The sequence below is a fragment of the Nerophis lumbriciformis genome, linkage group LG31 (genome assembly GCF_033978685.3).
Source record: "Nerophis lumbriciformis linkage group LG31, RoL_Nlum_v2.1, whole genome shotgun sequence".
In the NCBI taxonomy this organism is placed as follows: Eukaryota; Metazoa; Chordata; class Actinopteri; order Syngnathiformes; family Syngnathidae; genus Nerophis; species Nerophis lumbriciformis.
This window is the reverse complement of record NC_084578.2, coordinates 25,682,861-25,698,057: the sequence shown is the minus strand read 5'-3', so window position 1 is coordinate 25,698,057 and position 15,197 is coordinate 25,682,861.

The following is a 15,197-nucleotide window of genomic DNA, read 5'->3' as shown; positions in this document are numbered from 1 at the left end:
TGCAAAAGAGCATACTATAAAAATAGTGTTAATAACTGCGTGCAAACGCACACACAAACAGTTCAAGAAACATAGCAGCAGAAACTGCAATGGCATTATTGGCATACATTTGTAGCAGCTCATATCTTAAAATACCAGAGAGAATGGCTTCCTAAAAATATATGTGGTTCAAAGATAACATTTTTTACAAATTAAAAGTTAAAGTAAATAGCTCCCCTTAAAATACAAACCCCGTTTCCATATGAGTTGGGAATTTGTGTTAGATGCAAATCCTTTTCAACCCATATTCAATTGAATGCACTACAAAGACACGATATTTGATGTTCAAACTCATAAACTTTATTTTTTTTTGGCAAATAATAATTAACTTAGAATTTCATGTCTGCAACACGTGCCAAAGTAGTTGGGAAAGGGCATGTTCACCACTGTGATACATGGCCTTTCCTTTTAACAACACTCAGTAAACGTTTGGGAACTGAGGAGACACATTTTTTAAGCTTCTCAGGTGGAATTCTTTCCCATTCTTGCTTGATGTACAGCATAAGTTGTTCAACATTCCGGGGGTCTCTGTTGTGGCATTTTAGGCTTCATAATGCGCCACACATTTTCAATGGGAGACAGGTCTGGACTACAGGCAGGCCAGTCTAGTACCCGCACTCTTTTACTATGAAGCCTTGTTGATGTAACACGTGGGTTGGCATTGTCTTGCTGAAATAAGCAGGGGTGTCCATGGTAACGTTGCTTGGATGGTAACATATGTTGCTCCAAAACCTGTATGTACCTTTCAGCATTAATGGCGCCTTCACAAATGTGTAAGTTACCCATGTCTTGGGCACTAATACACCCCCATACCATCACAGATGCTGGCTTTTCAACTTTGCGCCTATAACAATCCGGATGGTTCTTTTCCTCTTTGGTCCGGAGGACACGACGTCCACAGTTTCCAAAAACAATTTGAAATGTGGACTCGTCAGACAACAGAACACTTTTCCACTTTGTATCAGTCCATCTTAGATGAGCTCAGGCCCAGCGAAGCCGACGGCGTTTCTGGGTGTTGTTGATAAACGGTTTTCGCCTTGCATAGGAGAGTTTAAACTTGCACTTACAGATGTAGCGACCAACTGTAGTTACTGACAATGGGTTTCTGAAGTGTTCCTGAGCCCATTTGGTGATATCCTTTACACACTGATGTCACTTGTTGATGCAGTACAGCCTGAGGGATCGAAGGTCACAGGCTTAGCTGCTTACGTGCAGTGATTTCTCCAGATTCTCTGAACCCTTTGATGATATTACGGACCGTAGATGGTGAAATCCCTAAATTCCTTGCAATAGCTGGTTGAGAAAGGTTTTTCTTAAACTGTTCAACAATTTGCTCACGCATTTGTTGACAAAGTGGTGACCCTCGCCCCATCCTTGTTTGTGAATGACTGAGCATTTCATGGAATCTACTTGTATACCCAATCATGGCACCCACCTGTTCCCAATTTGCCTGTTCACCTGTGGGATGTTCCAAATAAATGTTTGATGAGCATTCCTCAACTTTATCAGTATTTATTGCCACCTTTCCCAACTTCTTTGTCACGGTTGCTGGCATCAAATTCTAAAGTTAATGATTATTTGCAAAAAAAAAAAAATGTTTATCAGTTTGAACATCAAATATGTTGTCTTTGTAGAATATTCAAATGAATATGGGTTGAAAATGATTTGCAAATCATTGTATTCCGTTTATATTTACATCTAACACAATTTCCCAACTCATATGGAAACAGGGTTTGTAGATGATACATTTAAAAACCTGAGTAAAAACTAGGCTAATGATTATTGTGCAATGTGATGATCAACAGTTCAGCATCCTTACAGCTTGAAGAATGTAACTTTTGATTAGTCTTGTGGTCCTGCATTTTATGCTACGGTACCGTTTCCCTGATGGCAGTAGTTCAAAATAATTGTGGAGTGGATGTGAGGAGCCCTTGACAATACTCAGGGCCCTACTCCTGCAACAGTTCTGGATGAGATCTTGGTCAGAGGGAAGTGGGGTTCCAATGACCTTCTCAGCTCCCCTGACTATCCTCTGAAGAGCTTTTGTATCTGACACACTGCAGCAGGAGTACCAAGTACAGATGCAGTATGTCACAATGCTCTCCATCAAACCTCTGTAAAAGGTCCTGAGGATGCTTATTTTAGCCTCCTCAAAAAGTACAGTTTCTGCTGGGCACGTTTTGTGATCTTAAAAGTGATGCAATTCCATTTGAAGTCTTGTGTGATCTGCACTCCAAGGAACTAGATGCTCTCTACTCTCTTCACAGTGCGGCAACTGATGCTGAGAGATGCGTCTTGGGCCATGACTTTCGGAAATCCACAATCATCTCTTTCATTTTTTCCTATATTTAACACCAGGTTGTTCTCTTTGCACCAGCCCTCCAGGTTTTTGACATTGTTTATTTATATAAATTCTTAATTTTCACACATGAGTCCAATCATCATAGTGTCATCTGCAAATTTGATGATCTGGTTCCCCTCATACCTTGATGTACAGTCATGTGTTAGCAGCGTAAACAGCTGTGGACTTATTACACAGCCTTGAGGGGATCAAGTGCTCAGCGTGAGGGGGTTAGATATGTTTTTCCCAATACCAACAGACTGTAGTCTCTCTGTCAGGAATTTCAAAATCCAAAGACATGTGGTGGTGTTCAGGCCAAGTAGGAGACGTTTATTCATAAGTCTTCGGGGCATGATGGTGTTAAATGCTTAGCTGAAATCAATGTATAGGACAGAGTGCAAGGTGGTGGATATTGCGTTCTCTGTGTAGCAGTTGGGATATTAAGCAAAGTGGAATGGGTCAAGTAACGCAAGGAGGCTAGCTCTGACAAGCCGTTCAAAACACTTCTTAACCATTTTTCAAAGAGAAAAAACATAGTAGAGGAATTATTTGCTGATTTTTTTTCAAGTGTACTTTTTGCCCATCGTTCACAATCGTTATGAAAGACATGACGACGGATGTATGTTTTTAATGCATTCTTAATATGAAATAAACGTAAATAAAAGTCCGCTTACAGCAGAGCTGTTGTGTTTTAGTGTGTTCCTGCCTTCTTTTTTGTCTGCACCTGTGTTTTAGTGATTTGTCCTCGGCGAGGGGCGGACCTGGTGACTCACCTGCTCGCAATTAGCCCGCCAGTATTTAGGCTCTTCACCTACAGCTTGACCTTGCTGGTCATTGTTTCCCGTACTCCGCACGTGCATGCGCCTACTTTGCTTCATGGTACGTTGCTTTCCCTTGTCCTGTTATTTCTAACTTCTTTGTGTTTGTTCCCTAGCCTCCTTTAGGCAGGAAAGACTTTATGCGGTGCTTGGTGCGCCCTGGCTTTTCCCCCTGCCAACCACTGAGGAATCTGTTTTGTTAGTATTCATGGTGTGCACTTCTGCCCCATCGCTTTTTGTTACACCTTTTGGACTTATTAAATGTATTCCTTTTTGTATTTCAAACTTGCCTCCCGTCTCTGCATCCCGGGGTCACCCCCCTTGACCAGTTCATAACAAGAGCCAACGAAAGCTTCTCTATTTCGCTCATAAAATCCAATAAATACCATTCAAAAACCACCAAAAATACTACATTTATATTTCTTAATTTGAATATTAACCAAGTATAAGGGATATTATTATAAGCACTAACGGGCGGTATAGCTCGGTTGGTAGAGCGGCCGTGCCAGCAACTTGAGGGTTGCAGGTTCGATCCCCGCTTCCGCCATCCTAGTCACTGCCGTTGTGTCCTTGGGCAAGACACTTTACCCACCTGCTCCCAGTGCCACCCACACTGGTTTAAATGTAACTTAGATATTGGGTTTCACAATGTAAAACGCTTTGAGTCACTTGAGAAAAAGCGCTATATAAATGTAATTCACTTCACTTCACTTCACACACACAAACTATTTATAGCGGCGCCGTGATCATTACCGTGTGTCCCTATGTTTACATCATCGAGTGGTCTGCTGCTTCTTCGCTTCCTTGCTCCCTGTAAATTTATTCTAGATCATAAATCATGCCTCTCACCTGGACAGAAGAAGTCTGAGTAGGTATTCGAACAAGTTGGGACACTTTGACATCCATTTAGGACTCGGAAATGGCTAGGACGACACACACACCCACCTAACCCTTTTTTTTCATGAGGATTATGAGACATTCTTCACCTAAATGGGAATATATGAGAGGGACAAGTGGTAGCAAATGGATAGATGGATGAACATCCCAGCAGTCAGCATCCTAATGACAGCAGACCTTGCAAAGTAAGTGATGCTTTATTATGTTTTTTGGCTCTCATGAAGTCTGCAGTGAGTAATAATCAGTGATGAGGGGAAAAAAAGCAAATGTCGTTATGTGTTTTTGAAATTAATGCGCCGTGAATTCTTAAAATGTTTAAAATACGTAAATATTAAATGTTATTATAATTGTACCCGATACTACATTACATATACAGTATACTTACATCATGTATTAATACCCTAATGGAGGTGTTTGGATGTTTTTTAAGGGCTGGTCCAGACCACCGTGACATAATCCCGTGATACAATTATTTTTCAATTTCAATTCAATTCAATGGTTTTTATTTGGTGATCAGTTCATGTAAACAGTACACTTCAAGCACATAGCAGATAAATAAATAAAAGTATTGGTTTACATTTCCTGACCAAAAAGGTATACCGTATTTTTCGGACTATAAGTCGCAGTTTTTTTCATAGTTTGGCCAAGGGTGCGACTTATACTCAGGAGCAATTTATGTGTGAAATTATTAACACATTACCGTAAAATATCAAATAATATTATTTAGCTCATTCACGTAAGAGACTAGACATATAAGATTTCATGGGATTTAGCGATTAGGAGTGACAGATTGTTTGGTAAACGTATAGCATGTTCTATATGTTATAGTTATTTGAATGACTCTTACCATAATATGTTACGTTAACATACCAGGCACATTCTCAGTTGGTTATTTATGCCTCATATAATGTACACTTATTTAGCCTGTTGTTCACTATTCTTTATGTATTTTAAATTGCCTTTCAAATGTCTATTCTTGGTGTTGGGTTTTATCAAATAAATTCCCCCCAAAAATACAACTTGTACTCCAGTGCGACTTATATGTTTTTTTCCTTCTTTGTTATGCATTTTCGGTTGGTGCGACTTATACTCCGGAGCGACTTTTACTCCGAAAAATACGGTAAATGCTTATTATGCCTACCCTTTCCTCATTCACTTTGTACATGTCAAATACAGAAAAGAAAAAACAAAAACAAGAAATCGATCTTGAGATAAAAAAAACACAAGAAAGGACTCTAGAGTCTCTGTCAAAATCATAGAACTTGATCACATGCATTGTTAAGCATGTAAATACATGCATTTACAATATATACATATGTATATATATATACATATACACATCTACACATTCAATTGTTCAAATGCACAATTGTGCATACATTTCTTTTCCTTTTCCTTCTTCCTTCCCCTTCCTCTTTCTCCCTCTTTCCTGCCTTTCCTTTCCATCCCTTTCTTCCCACACCGTGATCCATGATATAGTAAAGTAAAGAAGTCATGTGTATAAAGAAGTTAGTAATGTATAGGTATATAAACATGATACTATCATGTTCCACATCTTGATCGTACTTATTTCTACTCACAGCACATCTTTGTACTTATTTATGGTCTTATTTTTTTAAACATTTTTTTTAAACACATGGATTGAACTGCACATCCCCAGTTCCTTTTTGCAGCATTTCCACAGGTGTACCCCTTTCACAGATACACAATGCTCTCTGGAGGTAGTTCTTGCCCATGTTGTTGAAAACATATCTGCATTTCTGAGTTCATATACAGTGTCTTTGGTCACAAACAGCTTCTGAAGACATTGTGGATGTAGATTGTTGTGAGCTTTCATTTTCTGGGAGTTTGCTTGCATTTTCTGTTTCAGCACTCTTATTTGTGTTTCCATTTTCTCTTTGCCTCCTTTTCTGCCACAACTTCTCTTTTTTGAGCGCTGGCTCCTTCACCTGTCCCTTTATTTTTGTCCATAAATACATTTTCCCTGCACTTCGCCTGTGGTTTCTCCATCCTGGGGTCACGACCAACAACGCCACACCAAAACGTAACACACCGCCTTGATTCAGGATATTTTACTATTGAGAGGTAGGGCTTGGAGTGCTTTTCCAATTGCTTAAGTGCGATAGAAGTCAATCTGCCTCATCTTGTCATACGTCCTGCAGGTTCTTCTCGAAATCTAAAATGAGCGTGTAATTTAAACTCAGGATTGGCATTGCAAAGCGGCAAAATGACTTAATTGGTAACATAGTCAGTCTGGAGCTTGACTAAAGCGTCATTATAGATCATAAAGGATAAGAAGACAAAGAGAATATAATTTGCTGTAGTGAAGAGATCTGTCCACAGCACACTGAGTTGTCAGCAGGCGTCTGGGTCCCAGTCCCAGCATTCTCTCAGTAGCTCTTGCAACGCAGACCCCTGAGATCGTCACAGTCAGCCCATTTGTCACTTTATTCACTGCACTAAAGCTACTACCTGTCTGGAAGTTCTTCCTTAAGTGTGAGACAAGAGAATGCTGAGGCTCTCCCAGGTCAACCCAGCTCTTGTATGTAAGGTAGGAGGTGTTGTGGAGGTGAATCGCCTGCAGAGAGAAACATTTAGCACAGCAACTTCAACAAGATAGTTGTTGATTGTGAGTATACAGTACGGTACCCTTCAATAGGTACTCTTCCTAAACGGGGCAAAATTGCTCTGATTAGAGTGGTTGCAGACCGGGGTGGTGGTTCCTCTCTTTAAAAAGGGGAACCGGAGGGTGTGTTCTAACTATCGTGGGATCACACTCCTCAGCCTTCCCGGTAAGGTCTATTCAGGTGTACTGGAGAGGAGGCTACGCCGGATAGTCGAACCTCGGATTCAGGAGGAACAGTGTGGTTTTCGTCCTGGTCGTGGAACTGTGGACCAGCTCTATACTCTCGGCAGGGTCTTTGAGGGTGCATGGGAGTTTGCCCAACCAGTCTACATGTGCTTTGTGGACTTGGAGAAGGCATTCGACCGTGTCCCTCGGGAAGTCCTGTGGGGAGTGCTCAGAGAGTATGGGGTTTCGGACTGTCTGATTGTGGCGGTCCGCTCCCTGTATGATCAGTGTCAGAGCTTGGTTCGCATTGCCGGCAGTAAGTCGGACACGTTTCCGGTGAGGGTTGGACTCCGCCAAGGCTGCCCTTTGTCACCGATTCTGTTCATAACTTTTATGGACAGAATTTCTAGGCGCAGTCAAGGCGTTGAGGGGATCCGGTTTGGTGGCTGCAGGATTAGGTCTCTGCTTTTTGCAGATGATTTGGTCCTGATGGCTTCATCTGGCCAGGATCTTCAGCTCTCACTGGATCGGTTCGCAGCTGAGTGTGAAGCGACTGGGATGAGAATCAGCACCTCCAAGTCCGAGTCCATGGTTCTCGCCCGGAAAAGGGTGGAGTGCCATCTCCGGGTTGGGGAGGAGATCTTGCCCCAAGTGGAGGAGTTCAAGTACCTCGGAGTCTTGTTCACGAGTGAGGGAAGAGTGGATCGTGAGATCGACAGGCGGATCGGTGCGGCGTCTTCAGTAATGCGGACGCTGTATCGATCCGTTGTGGTGAAGAAGGAGCTGAGCCGGAAGGCAAAGCTCTCAATTTACCGGTCGATCTACGTTCCCATCCTCACCTATGGTCATGAGCTTTGGGTTATGACCGAAAGGACAAGATCACGGGTACAAGCGGCCGAAATGAGTTTCCTCCGCCGGGTGGCGGGGCTCTCCCTTAGAGATAGGGTGAGAAGCTCTGTCATCCGGGGGGAGCTCAAAGTAAAGCCGCTGCTCCTCCGCATCGAGAGGAGCCAGATGAGGTGGTTCGGGCATCTGGTCAGGATGCCACCCGAGCGCCTCCCTAAGGAGGTGTTTAGGGCATGTCCGACCGGTAGGAGGCCACGAGGAAGACCCAGGACACGTTGGGAAGACTATGTCTCCCGGCTGGCCTGGGAACGCCTCGGGATCCCCCGGGAGGAGCTGGACGAAGTGGCTGGGGAGAGGGAAGTCTGGGCTTCCCTGCTTAGGCTGCTGCCCCCGCAACCCGACCTCGGATAAGCGGAAGAAGATGGATGGATGGATGGATAGAGTGGTTGCCCAGAAACTTGCGGGCTTCTCGTCCAAATCCAGCCTCAGCCATCCTTGTCATTCCCGTGGTGTCCTTGGGCAAGACACTCTCCTATTTGCTCCCACACTTTGAGAACTTGCCACCATTCCTGTTAACCTATAATATTATATAGCACCATATTTACAGTTAATTTGTCCCAGAGAAAACAATTGAATTTAAATTAAAGGTCAAGTTGTCGCAGTTACAAAATGTTTTATTAACGGTAAAGACAATTTTTAATATTTAATAAGTAATATTTGTACTTTTGTAAATGACTTACAAATGTAGAAATAAGTAAAGCGGTTAAATGTGAAAGGTAAAACCGGTAAAACATGTTCTTCACTTTGACAAGTTATTTCTGCGCATGTTAATTTGGCTATATTGTACTGAGCAACCAGGACGACTCCAAAAAAATCTATCTCTTTTTGAAGAAATAACATCAGAGGAACTCCTTTGACTTGTCAATGGGACAAAACAAACAACATGTTTACTTGACCCATTTCTGGGAAACTTATCAAATAACTGTTTGTAATATTAGGACCATCAGTGCTAAATATTATAAAAGTATCACTTTTCTCTGATACTGTTCCCCAAGCATTCAAAAAAGTGGTTATTCATCGTCTGCTCAAAAGACCTAACCTCGATCCTGACCTCATGATAAACTACCGGCCGGTGTCACACCTTCCCTTTATCTCGAAAATCCTCAAAGAAAATTGTTGCACAACAACTAAATGAAGACTTAGTGTCTAACAATCTCTGTGAACCCTTTTAGTCTGGTTTCAGGGCAAATCACTCTACGGAGACAGCCCTTTGCAAAAATTACTAAAGATCTATTGCTAACTATGGATGCTGATGCGTCATCCATGTTGCTGCTACTTGATCTTAGCGCTGCTTTCGATACTGCTTTCGAATTATGACATTCTGTTAGAACATATCAAAACTAGGGTTGTCCCGATACCAATAATTTGGTATCGGTACTGGTACCAAAATGTATATCGATATTTTTTACACTTTTCAAAATAAAGGGAACTACAACATGGTCAATATTGGCTTTATTTTAACAGAAAATCTTACAATACAATAAACATATGTTTCCTATTGCACTCAAAGAACAATTTTAGAAGGTTAAAATATAAATTAAAGGGCATTAAACACATTGGGCTTTTCTTGTTGCACTCAAAGAACCATTTACAATTTTCCGGCCATAATCAAGGATTAGGTTTGCTGAATATAATAAAAAGCTTTATTGACATTATAGTAAATGCTTCATGATTTATGGTGGCCACTCCTGGTCTGTGCTTTAAGAAAAATAAAATTATTAGTAAATACTGAAAACAAAACTGTGGATGAATGTACCCATATAAGCCATGTAGCAGGTAAAACACACATTTGTTAAAGATAATATTATATTATATATACACAATATTATGTTAGACCCACTCGACATCCATTGCATTCGGTCTCCCTAGAGGGGGGGGGGGGGGGTTACCCACATATGCAGTCCTCTCCAAGGTTTCTCATAGTCATTCACATCGACGTCCCACTGGGGTGAGTTTTTCTTTGCCCTTATGTGGGCTCTGTACCGAGGATGTCGTTGTGGCTTGTGCAGCCCTTTGAGACACTTGTGATTTAGGGCTATATAAATAAACATTGATTGATTGATTGACTGATAAAACACAAATTGTAGCAAGCTGTTACCAAATTCCGTCACTTTACTTGCATTAGATGACTTTAGATGGGTCTTAACTGCACTAATATTTGCATCAAGTCAAGCAGCTGTGTGCACGTCTATGCATCTACATGTTATGTATCTACATGTTATGTATCTAAATGTGCACTATAGAGGAGCTGGTTAACTTAGAGTAGTGTTTGTCTGTTTAAGAGAATGGCAACGTGTTGTCTGAGTGATGTCAGTGAGTGAGTGGACGAGTAAGGAGGGAGAGAGGTAGTGCATGCACTGCGCAGTAGAAGGATGAACGGTCCAGTTGTGTCCTGCAAAACTAATAATAAAGCAACCAGACTGTCACAAATCGGTGGCCTCGTCATTCTGACCTGAAATCGGAGCTTAGCAGACCCATTGCCAGGTAAAGTGAAGGGTATTAACCCGACGAAAGCATTGACCCTAAAGGGAACGTCTGCCCTGTGCTCCTCCACTACGGTCTGCACCAGAGCAGAACAGCAGGACAGGTGTAACAACTACATTATTACCTGTCACTCTTTAAACTCCTTGTGCAGATCTGAATGCTTATTATTTAAATGTTTACCTAAGTTTGAAGCAAAGGTGGTAATACAAATCGCCACATTTGGCGAGGCGTGTTTTAAAGCAACACTTGAAGAGCAGCGCTTCCTTGTTCAAAGCGTCACCTTTATTGTTGGTTTTGAAGCCCAAATACTTCCATATTGCGCTTCACCATCCTCTTTATCAACCAGTAGAATTGTCGGTTTTTTTTGCCATTCTTCCTCTCCAAGATGTTATTGCTTGTATGTACTTTGTGTTTGCGTTTTGACACAATCAACATCATGCGCCTCGGCTATGTAGTCACCGCCACACAGCGGCATTCAGATGAAAGAATGGTACCGGTACTTTTCAAAGGCAGTATAGTATCGATTTCAATCAGTTAGTATCGCAGTATTTTAATAGTACCGGTATATCGTACAACCCAAGTCAAAACATGTATTGGTCTGTCAGACTTAGCCTTTTCTTGGTTTAACTCCTATCTTACTGACAAGATGCAGTGCGTCTCCCATAACAATGTGACCTCGGAATGTGTTAGGGTAACATGCCACTAGGTGACATGACACGCAAATCCGGTGTTAGCTTTCACTGTTATGCTGATGACACACAACTCTACATGCCCCTAAAGTTGACCAACACCTCGAGGCGTGTCTAAATGAAATTAAACAATGGATGTCCAGCCAACTTTTTGCATCTCAACACTAAGAAAACGGAAATGCTGATTATCAGTCCTTGACATTTGACAAGAAAACAATTATACAAAGCGACTCAGTAAAGAATCTCGGTATTATCTTCGACCCAACTCTCTCGTTTGAGTCCCACATTAAGAGTGTTACTAAAACAGCCTTCTTTCAGTTTTACTACTTACATATAAAATACTAAACGGTCGAGCTCCATCCTATCTTGCTGATTGTATTGTACCATATGTCTTGGCCAGAATGATTCCCAGAGCCCCAAAAAAGTCTGCAGGCTTTAGAGTGTTCTCTATTCGGGCTCCAGTACTCTGGAATGCCCTACCGGTAGCAGTTAGAGATGCTACCTCAGTAGAAGCATTTAAGTCCCATCTTTAAACTCACTTGTATCTCTAGCCTTCATCATAGACTCCTTTTTAGACCAGTTGATCTGCTGTCTCTCTTTTTTGCTCTGCCCCCCTCTCCTGCGTGGAGAGTTTATCAGGTGACTACGGAGATACATCCACGGATGCGGCGCTAGCTGCTCAAAGTCGGGACCCCGAATTGGACCACTCGTCTTAGCATCAGTTGGTGACGTCTCTGCGGCGTTGACTTGTCTCCATTCAAGATGATCCCCTGCTAGCCTACCAATGGACTGGACTTTCACATGAAGTCGGGACCCAGAGTGATCACTCCTTATGCATCAGTCGGTGATGTCTCTGCGCCCCGACATGTCTGCATGCAAAAGGATCCCCTGCTGGCTCCGCTATGGACTGGACCCTCACATTATTAACCGTATTCACTCTGCATCCATTGCACCGGTCGTCCACAGGGGTCCCCACATCTGCGATCCCTTCCAAGGTTTCTTGTTGTTCTCATTGGGTAGGGTTTGTTGTGTTTACTGAGGGAGGTGACGGCAAACAGACACCAAGGGGCAGTATGTACAATATTTATTATATATAATAAATATATATAATAATAATAACAACAAACAATCCAACTAAACTAAGGAAATGGAGTGTGAACTAGAATACAAGAGTGTGTAGTGTAAGACTATGTGTGTAATTTAACTGAAGTGAGTGTTACCAACGTGTTGAACGAGATACAAGAAAGTCCAGGGGGCAGGCAGATGATCCGGGGCGAGAGCGAGGCGTCAGAATCCAGGGGCGAGAGAAAGGTCGAGGAACGAAGGAGGCAGTCAGAGTCCAGAGGGAGATCCAGGGGAAAGTGAGACGCACAGCTCACTTTCCAGGCGACGAAGGGTACTGCGGGGACACGGGAGAAGACGGGACAAATCAAGGCACGGAGAGGAAACATGAATCGAGCATAAAGCTTGTTGCTTACGGTACACCATGAGAAAACTAAGTTCCCGCGCCGATCCTTGGGTCCACTGGTCCTTTATAAATCTCGCCCTCATCAGTCCCAGGTGTGTAGGCTTGTCGCTGCGTGGGCGTGCTGCGTGGGCGTGCTGCGTGAGCGTGCTGCGCTCAACGCGAGCAGGGGCGTGTCCGAGCGCGCTGTCAACGGCTCCTCCAAGTGCTCCCGCAGAGGAGGGAGAAGTAGACTGCGCGTGCGCCGTAGCAGTATCCCCCCCTATGGACAGATTCCAGATGTCCAAAGACAGACAAATGAACATACTCAAGAAACAAGGGAGGGTGGAGGGGAGAACTGGTGGTGGGTCGCCGGCCCAAGTGTCCCCGAATCCACCGAGGACGAGTCTGGTGGCGGCGGCGAGAAGAACGCCGCTGAAGCCGGCGAGGCGGGGGACCAAGGGACGGCCACCATCTTGGCCGTCGGGAAGGCGGACGTGATTGGCGCCGTGGTGCGTCTCGCCGGAAACGAGGAGGTGACGTCAGAAGCGTGGAAGCGGCGGACGTCATCGGCGGCGTGGAAGCGGCAGACGTCATCGGTGGCGTGGAAGCGGCAGACGTCATCGGCGGCGTGGAAGCGGCAGACGTCAACGGCGGCGTGGAAGCGGCAGACGTCATCGGCGCCGTGGAAGGAGGGCAGCTGAGGAGTTGGCCGAGGTGCTGAAGCCGGTACTGCCAGCCGAGGGGCAGAGGTCGGGGCCAACCTGGGAGCTGGCGGAGACGAGGGGGCCAGCCTGGGAGCTGGCGGAGACGTGGGGGCCAGCCTGGGAGCTGGTGGAGACGTGGGGGCCAGCCTGGGAGATGGTGGAGACGTGGGGGCCAGCGTGGGAGCTGGTACTAGCTCGGACGCTAGCCGAGGGACTGGTGCTATCTCGGACGCTAGCCGAGGGACTGGTGCTAGCTCGGACGCTAGCCGAGGGACTGGTGCTAGCTCGGACGCTAGCCGAGGGACTGGTGCTAGCTCGGACGCTAGCCGAGGGACTGGTGCTAGCTCGGACGCTAGCCGAGGGACAGATGCTAGCTCGGACGCTAGCCGAGGGACAGGTGCTAGCTCGGACGCTAGCCGAGGGACAGGTGCTAGCTCGGACGCTAGCCGAGGGACAGGTGCTAGCTCGGACGCTAGTCGAGGGACAGGTGCTAGCTCGGACGCTAGTCGAGGGACAGGTGCTAGCTCGGACGCTAGCCGAGGGACAGGTGCTAGCTCGGACGCTAGCCGAGGGACAGGTGCTAGCTCGGACGCTAGCCGAGGGACAGGTGCTAGCTCGGACGCTAGCCGAGGGACAGGTGCTAGCTCGGACGCTAGCCGAGGGACAGGTGCTAGCTCGGACGCTAACTCGGGGACAAGTGCTAGCTCGGACGCTAGCTCGGGGACAAGTGCTAGCTCGGACGCTAGCTCGGGGACAAGTGCTAGCTCGGACGCTAGCTCGGGGACAAGTGCTAGCTCGGACGCTAGCTCGGCGACAAGTGCTAGCTCGGACGCTAGCTCGGGGACCGAAGCTGGTAGCGTGGTTGGTGGGTGCGGCCAGGCAAACTGAAAGATCGATGGTAGCGGTCTTGCTGGCCGCAGCTGTGCTACCTCACCAGCACGGCTGTCGGTACCATTCCCCCCCTCCAAAGGCGGATTCCAGACGCTTCCAGTAGACTGAGGAACAGACACTGAGGGTGGAAAGAGGGTGTCCAGGCAGCGAGAAAATTCTTCCTTGCCCATATTGCTACTAAACATCCCCTTCCAAGATATGTCAACAGGGCAAGAAAAATCCTACCGTGTGGAGCGAAAAAAAGAAAAAGACATGGTGAATGGGGCAAAGAGGAAGAAAAAAAAAATTCACAGGGGGCGGAACTAAAGTCACTGGGGGCGGGGGCTAAGGAACTGTGCCGTCAGGTCCTTAATAATTCTGGCGGGAACTTACTGTTGTGTTTACTGAGGGAGGTGACGGCAAACAGACACCAGGGGGAAGTATGTACAATATTTATTATATATAATAAATATATTTAATAATAATAACAACAAACAATCCAACTAAACTAAGGAAATGGAGTGTGAACTAGAATACAAGAGTGTGTAGTGTAAGACTGTGTGTGTAATTTAACTGAAGTGAGTGTTACCAACGTGTTGAACGAGATACGAGGAAGTCCAGGGGGCAGGCAGATGATCCGGGGCGAGAGCGAGGCGTCAGAATCCAGGGGCGAGAGAAAGGTCGAGGAACGAAGGAGGCAGTCAGAGTCCAGAGGGAGATCCAGGGGAAAGTGAGACGCACAGCTCACTTTCCAGGCGACGGAGGGTACTGCGGGGACACGGGAGAAGACAGGGGACAAATCAAGGCACGGAGAGGAAACATGAATCGAGCATAAAGCTTGTTGCTTACGGTACACCATGAGAAAACTAAGTTCCCGCGCCGATCCTTGGGTCCACTGGTCCTTTATAAATCTCGCCCTCATCAGTCCCAGGTGTGTAGGCTTGTCGCTGCGTGGGCGTGCTGCGTGGGCGTGCTGCGTGGGCGTGCTGCGCTCAACGCGAGCAGGGGCGTGTCCGAGCGCGCTGTCAACGGCTCCTCCAAGTGCTCCCGCAGAGGAGGCAGAAGTAGACTGCGCGTGCGCCGTAACAGAGTTTTTCCTTGCCCTGATGTGGGATCTGAGCAGAGGATGTCAGTGTGGCTTGTGCAGCCCTTTGAGACATTTGTGAGTAAGGGTTATATACTGTAAGTAAACTTTGATTGATTGATTGATT